At 41.8% G+C, this 10,099-nt stretch overlaps 1 protein-coding gene across 1 annotated transcript in view; it reads left to right on the top strand.

Moving 5' to 3' along the window:
• The first annotated feature begins 516 nt into the window (after positions 1 to 516).
• RNF144B (ring finger protein 144B) overlaps positions 517 to 10,099 on the top strand; it is a 159,816-nt gene continuing 150,233 nt past the window's right edge. The window contains exon 1 of the mRNA XM_027523985.1: positions 517 to 763. The gene's annotated coding sequence lies outside the window, so the exon portion shown is untranslated. The remainder of the gene's footprint in view (positions 764 to 10,099) is intronic.

The raw sequence follows: 10,099 nt of genomic DNA, 5'->3' as shown, positions 1-10,099 counted from the left end.
CTGATGCCCTCTCGCAACACCTACCGCCTTACTTGGGTTTCTCTTACCTTGGACAATAGGTGGTAGGTATTGACAATACTAGGAAAAGACCTCTGTCCAGATTTGCACAGCTGAACGTATCCTTCTCGGGGCCAATCGAAAGTCCTGGCAACCTAAGTGTAACTAGTGGGGACGTCTACATTTTTAAAACAATGAAATGGAAAGAGCTATTGTGGAAAAATTTGACTGGCAGGAGATTCTCAGAGCACAATCAACATCAACTGTCGAGAGATGCCGTGATTAGAACAAATGACGACGGAGGCAGGGGATGAATGGAAGTGATTCCTGCTTTGAACCTCAGAGGGTAGCTCAAAGATTTTAAAAGGTTTTTTTTTTTTTTTTTTCTGAAATCGCCCAGCCTCAGAATTTCAAGGATCGCGTTCGCTGCCTGCTTCCTAAAGAGAGCTCGTTTCTCGGGGAGGTGTGTGCGTGCACGCGCGGGGGAGGCAAGGCTCGGGAGAGGGGCCCCAGCTCTCCGGATTAAACAGCAGGGGGAGAAGGGGAGCGCGCCGAGGCGGGCGGGAGGGGTTGGGGAGGCAGCTTCGGGGGCAAGGGCCGGGGGAGGGGCCTCGAGCCGCGCGCAGGGGCTGGTAGCCTGGACATCGGAGCGCCTCCGGTACCTGGAGCTACTGCCTGGGGAAGCTGACAGCGGACCTCCGCGGGCCTGCGCCCGCGTCCTGCCCCTCCTAGTCTCCCCGCCCGTGGCGCCGACCTCACGCGCACGGTAAGGAGGGGCGCGGGGTGCTGCCCTCGCCCCGGGCCAGGTGCCTCCTCGGCCTCCCCAGGCTGTCACCCGCTACTGCCTCCCTCGCCCCCTCCCCGGCCCCGTAGGCGCTGGGCTGAGCCTCGGGCGGTCGGCCCGCTGGGACTCGGACCCTCGCGGACCCCCGCCTCCTCTCCGCCCTCACCCCTCTCTTTTCCGCCCTTTCTCCCCAGGCAGCTCAGAAACACCGCGCCCCCGGCCCCGGGAGAGAGGGGCGGCGGGGGAGGGGGGTGTCGTCCACCCTGCCCAGGTGTGCGTCGCAAGCAGCGGCGCACCGATTTTCCCCGGAGTCTAGTCATTGCCAGGCTGAGATCACAACTCTTCTCCTTCCAACACATACCCTCCCCCACTTTTGTTACTGTCCTAACTTTGGGAGGATATAACCCCTGGTCAAGGTAGCTGTCTTATCTTTTGTATCTGCACCAGACAGGGATAGAGATGCCTTGGTTTTATTTTTGTTTTTCCTGAAAATGAAACACTGTGATAAGTTTACAGGGTGTTCTTGGTGATTGCGGCGCTAGAACTTCATCATAGTTTAAAGTAATAGCTCCTACTTGGATGCTGAGAGCCTGATTAAGAAATGGCAAGGTGTGTGCGTGTGCGAGCAGTCTTCCGTGTATTGAAAAAAAAGAACTCCAGGTGATTGCGATGCGCGGTCTCTCGTAATTACCTGAAAATATCTATCAGGTCCTTATGAGAAGGAGAGTGGGCACCGAGCTGTTGGTAGACATCAGCTGAAAATCGTAGAGTGAACAGGGAGTTTAAACGGAGTGAAAGCTGGTTCCCTTCAAACTGATGAGTTTGGTGCGTGTCATTGGTTTTAAGACGGCAATTTTGGGAAGAGAGCGTAAACAGTTCTTCTGAAATCCAGATATAGGTTGGAGGGAAATACTGCACTTCTAAGAGCCCTTGTTAAAGAGTTAGCTTTTACACATCAACTTTTAAAATGTAAGAACTGCTTCACAAGTACTCTGGCTGTTAAAGAGGACTGAGGCCTATTCTCCTGGCAATCAGAAACGCTTCCTTCATTGTGCTTGCCCTGGCTGACTTTTAGTTACCACTGGCATTTTTCCTTGTTGGTTGTTTTAAGGCTAAAGACCCAAATGAACTGTTATCTCTAGGAACTAAAAGAGGAATTATCATATAAATTGCTTTAGGTCTTGTTTACATTCCTCAGTATTTGAACCAAGCTCTTCTACCCTGACTTGGTTAAGAGTGTAAATTGTATTTGAGTTTGCATAAGTACTGTTTATCCATCTCAAACTGTGTCATTGATGTTCACCTGCTGCTTTTCATGTATATGTATACCTGAACCATTCCAAGTACCTAACAAGTACCTCTGAGTGTAACTGCTAGGGAAAATAAAGATTTGCATTTGTCTTTTGGAAATTTGAGGTGAAGGACTAATTTTTTTCAAACACCACGAAGTAGGTATAATGGTAAATCATACAACATTTTATGAAATAAGATGCTTGTTATGAAACAGGAATAGTATCTGATACTTGCTTTCAAGGATATTAAGGACAAGTAGGCGACTGTCTGTAAAGCATTTTGAACTTTCAGAGTCACTGTCTAGGTATTGAGCCAATGGGATTGCTTTCCTGGCAAACTTTTTCTCCTTTCTAAAATTAACTTTCCCCTAGGAAAAATAGTGCAGATACACACAATTTAGCCAACCGAGTCCAGAAAATACTGTGTTTGAGTTTTAACAGTGACTTTAATTCCTTCCTGCATATCTCGTGTTTGCAGCTTATGACACAAAATATGCAGAAATATTCATTACCCACTGACATTCTCAAAGCATTGGCTTCATGAGGGGAGTTGTGGACAGAGTACAACATTGTGTTATAAAATCTGTTGGCTTGGGGAAAGCTATTATTATTTTCCTAAGGTTTTTGTGTATTTGTGTGTACACTGGGTCTGGGACTTACATAATTATGTATATATATATGTAACACATGTTTTTAATAGGAATGAAAACCCACAATATTTTTCTTTGTGGCAGAGCACTGTAAGCATTAGGTTTTGATTACTTTTTCATGCCAATTTTAATATGACAGAACTAAAAACTTCAAGGAAATAATTCCAGAAAGAGCTATTTGGAACTGAAGGCTTTTTAATGAAAGATGTTTGAAGCCCTTAGTCTATGCGCTTAGCATCCGCTGAGCAATTCTTTGTGAGCAAGTAAGGGTGGTAGATCCAATTCTGGCAACCTCAGACACCGGATGATTAGACCCTGTCACTCTTCTCCAGGCCTTTAATTTAGTCTGTAACTTGATGCTTCACTGACCCCACACTCTCCCTGCCACGCTAGCTCATAGAGGCATTGTTGGCACTCTGGGTTGAATTTTTTCCCCTCCCATCAATTACAACGTTTGCATTGGTTGCAGAATGCAGTTACATTTTTAGCTCAGTATTCTAAGAAATACCTTTAGCCACAGAGAGAGTAGGCTTAGGGCAGCCTTGCTCACAAATTGCCTTATTTAATCATGCTATGTTAATTTAATTTCTATGATTCACCTACATAGAAATAATTGAGTCATACAGCATTAAAATTGGAAGACACTTTCGAAGCCATCTAGATTCTAATAATGTCTTCCTACAAATGAATATTGATGCCGTTGTAGCCATAATCCAAACTTGGAGGATAGACTTTACGTTTCATATTCTTTTCATAGGCATTCAATTTTATATTCTTTCCAGTTCTTGTAGTACTGAGGACTTTGCTCATTTGAAATGAATTTCTTTACAAGTTCAATGATACAGGAATAGCAGTAAAATAAGTTGCAAATCTCTGATTTTCAACGAAACTCAAAATGTGACCTTAAGGGCAATGTAGGTTGTTTACAAAGCCAATGAATTATTGTAAACTAGCATCCTGTGTTTTGCATTGCTTTGGATGTGGTCTATTTCAACTGACTGACAGAAGAAAAGGAGTATCCTAAGCAAGATGAGGGTAAAGAAAGAAAAGTAAAGTGGTGAGGTATGTGAAGAACATAAATTACTAAGTCAGCAAATCATTCAGAAATGATTGGCCTTCAGACCCCTCCTCAAGATTTTATTCTGAAATAGTAGAGACAATCACTGGAGTTTCCAGTCCTCAAAATCCTACTTAAGTAAGACTTGGTTTTTGGAAGTTCTACTTCTTGATGTTTCTGCCTTTCAGGATCTTCTGTCTTAAAAGATCTATCTTCCCAAGTTCCTATGGTTGAAGATTTCCAAAAGAATTTATCCTGATACATAGGCACTGAAAGGACTGGATCCAATGTTAAGAAACCGTATAGATTCTAGGGGAGTACTCTTGCTAGTGTTACAACTCTCTACCATTTATTTATTGAGGTATTTTATATACATTAAAAAGTATCTTTATAGCCCTAATGGATAGACGTTATCATCCGTTTTATATAGATCTGTGACTCAGAAGTTAAGCCTCTTGGGCATACTCACATACCCCTTCCAACACCCCACACTGCTTCTCTATGAGTACAAGCTGTTGATTGAATCTGTAGATGATAGCATGCTAATTTGGGGATATCTGGCAAATTTCCTAATTCTGCAAAGACCTTATAAAGGCTTCTCTTGTCCTTATATTTCAGGGTAAGTGTGTTCAATGTGTGGAACTAAACATTCTTACATAGATTTAATGACTAAAGACAATTACTACATTGAAAATATGTGTTCCAAAGTAGCATTAATCCTTAACAATCAGGATGCTTTTAAAAATATACTTTATAATTTCATGACATTTGGTGATTTACATCTATAGTGTGACTATTTGCTACATTCTCCATTGCTCCCTATAAGTGATTCTCTGTTACATTGAATCATTCATTTCCTTCAAAGTTTTTATAAATTCTGTCTCCTTGTGTTGTCCTGCCAGAGCAATTATAAATTAAAATGTGTATTCCTTTATTAAACTGTCTTTTAAGTCTCCTTTATACTATAGTTGTTGTTGTTCAGTCGCCAAGTCATGTCCATCTCTGTGACCCCATGAGCATGCCAGGCTTTTCTGTCCTTCTCTGTCTCCCAGAGTTTGCTCAAACTCACGTCCATTGAGTTGGTGATGCCTTATTTAGCAGTAAGTTTTAACGTTCAGTTCAGTTCAGTCGCTCAGTCGTGTCCGACTCTTTGCGACCCTATGAACTGCAGCATGCCAGGCCTCCCTGTCTATCACCAACTCCCGGAGTCCATCCAAACCCATGTCCATTGTGTCAGTGATGCCATCCAACCATCTCATCCTCCGTCGTCCCCTTCTCCTGCCCTCAATCTTTCCCAGCATCAGGGTCTTTTCAAATCAGTCAGCTCTCCCCATCAGGTGGCCAAAGTATTGGAGTTTCAGCTTCAACATCAGTCCCTCCAATGAACACCCAGGACTGATTTCCTTTAGGATGAACTGGTTGGATTACCTTGTAGTCCAAGGGACTCTCAAGTTTTAACGTTGGTCTCACAAGTTTGTTTTAGTCAACTTCTTTTGACTTTGTTGTTTATTCTGTCTGATCAACAGTAAACCGTACGTAAAGAGGGGACGAGTTATCTCAAAGTTTAATCTTTAAGGGTAAAAGCTGCTAGTCCAGGAGAGACTCTTTGTACCTGTGGAATTCATCCTTTTCTTCAGTGTCCCCAGAGGCAGACATTATTCTCTGCATTTAGCTGGTTCTTAAAAACATCTTTGTACACAGAGCTTTGTAAACAGAGGCTCCACTGATACGCCTGGTACGTATTCAGTTCAGTTCAGTTGCTCTGTCGTGTCCAACTCTTTGTAACCCCATGGACTGCAGCATGCCAGGCTTCCCTGTCCTTCACCAACTCATTGAGCTTGCTCTGACTCATGTCCATCAGTCAGTGATGCCATCCAACCATCTTGTCCTGTCATCCCCTTCTTTTCCTGCTTTCAATCTTTCCCAACATCAGGGTCTTTTCCAATGAATCAGTTCTTCACATCAGGTGGCCAAAGTATTAGAGTTTCAGCTTCAGCATCAGTCTTTCCAATGAATATTCAGGACTGATTTCCTTTAAGGGGCTTTGATTGACTGGTTTGATCTCATTGCTGTCAAAGGGACTCTTAAGAGTCTTCTCCAACACCACAGTTCAAAAGCATCAATTCTTTGGCGCTCAGCTTTCTCTATGGTCCAACTCTCACATCCATACGTGACTACTGGAAAAACCATAGTTTTGACTAGACGGATCTTTGTCAGTATGGTAATGTCTCTACTTTTTAATCTCCTGTCTAGCTTTGTCATAGTTTTTCTTCCAGGGAGCAAGTGTCTTTTAATTTCATGGCCATAGTCACCATCTGCAGTGATTTTGGAGCCCAAGAAAATAAAGTCTCTCACTGTTTCCATTGTTACCCCATCTATTGGCCTTGAAGTGATGGGACCAGATGCCATGATCTTAGTTTTTTGAATGTTGAGTTTTAAGCCAGCTTTTCCTAGTATATACAACTGTCTTGTTGATACAGCTCAGGTTCTAGATCTGCAAATTGGGACTGTTGCTGCCAGAAACTCATGTAGCCCTGGTTCTCATTTCTGCCCCCTCTTGGAAAGTGCAGAAGTACCTCAGGAAATTTTGCTTTAAATCTTTCAGCGAGGTCCTGTAACTTCATGCTTCTTTCCCATAGTATTTAGTGAGTCCAGACTTTTTCCCTTTTTAAAATAGTACTCTCCATTAGCATACTTGAGCAACTTATCACTATTGAAATGTTTCTTGGGAAACCATGTGAGCAGAAAAAGGTGAGTATTTGGAATAGCGTATGTGAATTTGTATATAAATATATTTCAGTTTATAAGTAGGCTTATAAAAGAGGTAATCCTTAGTTTCCTTAGTGTTGTCCAAGACCAAGATGTAAAATTAGTCAACAGTCTGATGTGTTCCTGAAACCTGTCTATTTTCAGTTGTATACCTTATTTTATCCTTTGGAATCAGAGGACGATGGCCTTTGGATTCGGAAGGTTGTGGCTTATTAGTATTCCTTAATACGAATCATGCAGCTTTTGCAAATTAGTTTTCTTAGCCTCATCTCCCTCATCTGGAAAAGGTGATAGTCACACCCAAGAGTGGTACGGATCACACAAGGTGATTATAGGGGAGTTGTCAGAACACATGTCATGGTAGAAGGTGTGGGTGAGGTAAACCAAGAGAGTGGAGCAAAGAGAACCTTCAGCAGCGAAACTCAGAGAACATAGGAAGCCAGTCAACAAGAGGAGCCTGAGGAAAGGTGGACAGAACAGAGGACAAAGATCAGGAGAGCGTGAAATCAGAGAATCAAAGGGAACGGTGAAATTCAAGATGGACTCTCATTAGCATCACGAAGACAAAGAAGGTACCATTGGGTTTGGCAGTTGGGTCAGCGTGACCTCAGCCGTGGGCAGCTTCCGTTGAGAGATACAGACAAAAGGAAGTGGAATGATGAATGAGCATCGGGAAGACAGGAAAGTACAAACAGCCAATAGAAAAATGTTTCTCCCTTAGGTGGAAGGAGAGAGAGAGAGGTCAGTCGTCAAGCAGATACTCAAGATTTGGGTACTGGGTTTGGACTTGAGGGAGTAGCAAAAATCCTACCCCAGAATTTTAGGGACTGAATGTTTGCCAATTTTAAATCTTTTTCTAGTAAGGACATTAAAAACACTACCATCTCATCTTATTTCAGAAAAGAAAATATCAACATTAGGGAGTTAAGTAAATTTAGCTTTATGAACAAGTCAGCTTCTTAAATAGTAGTTTTTCTTCTCTTGTTCAAGATTTATCAGTACTTTCAAGTTTCCATCTCTTCTTTAGAGATCTGGCCTCACTAATTGCCTTTTCTCTCAAATATTTTCAATCTCTTCTTCTCGACTGATTCTTTTTCGTTAACATATACACATATTCCACTCTCTTATCTTAAAAAAAAAAAGGTCCCTATTAACTCTTATGAAAATTAAACAGTGTCAGGAAAGAAGGGATGCTTTATATGTGGCAGTAATAAAACTTGATTACTGATTGGACTTGGCAGATGAGAGAAAGGGAAGAATCTAAGATAGCTCCCCGATGACTATGCCACTTGGTATCATGGATGAGGAGCCAGGCTGGGAGAATAGAAGATCCTGGGTTCAGTCCGGCTACATAGATTGCGAACTCTGACTGTATCTTTGATTCTTTCTCCAGTGTGCTTCTAACTAGGTCCCCACCTCACTTGTCTCAGTCATTGTCATTTCATCCTTTATGGTTGGTGCTTAAACCTCGGTTTCTAGAATTATTTAATTCTTGAAAGTTCAAACCCTGCTTGTAGGTGTTGGTGAGCCAACAGCATACATGTTTTCTACTTGCGGAAAAAAAATAGAAACGGAGCACTTGAGAGAAATATGAGTACACGTGGAACCTGTTGATAGTTCTCAGTTTTAGCTGTGTGTGGCTCAAGACAAGAGAGGCCTCATTCCAAAGTTAGATGTAAGACCACAGTGCCCATGTGGGAAAGGAAGTACAGGAGAACCAGTTCAAATTGTTCATGATTAGCTTGTTGGTCACTTCCAGGTGATAAAACATGATTCGAGAGGCCAAGGAAATAATTATTAGAAGGTTTTTAGAGAGTTGGTGGTGTAGTTGAGTCCCCCATCCTGGCCACCAACAGAACGGTGTGAGGTACCTACCCCTCAGCTCACATCTAGTGAAAGGGTTTTCTACAGATCATTTGGAGTGTTTAATGTGTATCCCTTCAGAAGGAGAGGTGTAGAGATTCAGGCCTGAGAAATCTGAAGGATGAGGGACTGGCTAGCTAGCTCCTCTGATGATGGAGTGAAAGAGATGTCACTTCATCACTCCTTAGTTTGATCAGGCACAGAGCGCATGGGTTGTTACCTAAAGAACAGAGGTAGGTCATCACTCTAGAGCGTGAGCTAGCTGGGGTCCTCAGGTCATGTGGAAGAGGGCCCTTGGACCCCAGCTGGGTAAACTGAGGAGGGGGTTGTAAGTAACCATCTGCAAAAACGGATCCGTAGGTGAGAGATCCCTGGTGATGAGGAGATTCAAGGTTTTCAGTCGCTCTAACTTCTATTATTTTCATCAGCATCCCACTCCTGGCTCAACAGAAAAAGTAAGCTTTTTAAGTGTCCATCAGGAGATGAATGGATAAAGAAATTGTGAAATATATAATGGAATATTCCCCAGCCATAAAAAAGAATGAAATAATGCCATTTGCACCAACATAGATGGACCTAGAGATGACTATTACCGAGTGAAGTAAGTCAGGCAGAGAGAAAGCCAAATATCATGTGATATCACTTATACATGGAATATAAAAAATAGTATAAATGAACTTATTTACAAAACAGAAACAGACTCTAGACATAGAAAAACTTATGGTTATCAAAGGAAAAGTGAGGTGGGAGATAAATGAGCAGTATAAGGATGAACAGATACATACTACTAAATAAAGAGATAACAAGGATTTACTGTATAACATAGGGAACTATATTCAATATCATGTAATAGCCTACAATGGAAAACAATTGAAAAAAAATATATATATATATATTTGAATCACTTTGCTATACACCTGGACCTAAAGCAATATTGAAAATCAGCTGTACTTCAATTGAAAAAAAAGTAAGCTTTAAACACCCACTACGCTCACAGATCACCAGCATCAGATCTAATGATTTAATTAGTCTGTATTAGTCAAGGAAGAATTTTCTGTCTCATTTTCCCCCTACCTCATCCCACTTTTGTATCAGAAAGTGGGGCAACCTCAATTAGCAATCTGGCCAGAGAGAGAAAGAGTCTTTGTCTTCCTTTCCCAGTACACCTGGGAAGTGTTCAGTGGGTCATACCTAGTTGCAGGAGGGAGCCTTGTCACTTCACGTGAAGCTGGAAGAGTTTGAAGTGCTGTATTCCATTAGAAACATTACAGAACTGTGATTTTCTTGGATCTAGAGTGAATTGAAAAGACTTCATTATTTGAGTGATTAGAAGTCATGACAACTGGCTTCAAATTTCATCCAAGGACAAAAGAAAAACCCCACATAATAAAATTAAAGAGACAGTGGAGGAAACAGTCATTTTCTGATTCTATCCCACGAGTCTTGCTGGTTCATTTTAGGAGTCACACATACAAAACTATTTATAGTTTTTCAATGATACATAATTGGCAAAACGATAGGAGGGAAAGCAGATACGGTTATCATAGGAATCAAATTTATCCAGGGAAATGTCACAATAACTGTTTTCATTTCTTAAAATGATGCTACGAGAATTTGAATTAATCAATTAAGGTACACATTTGGTAATTTTAAGATGAGGTTTGCAATCTGTTCCACAGCTGGGGAA

This window comes from Bos indicus x Bos taurus, chromosome 23, assembly GCF_003369695.1.
Source record: "Bos indicus x Bos taurus breed Angus x Brahman F1 hybrid chromosome 23, Bos_hybrid_MaternalHap_v2.0, whole genome shotgun sequence".
Classification (NCBI taxonomy): Eukaryota; Metazoa; Chordata; class Mammalia; order Artiodactyla; family Bovidae; genus Bos; species Bos indicus x Bos taurus.
Note: the sequence above shows the minus strand (reverse complement) of the source record. Positions and strands in the feature narration are given on the sequence as shown.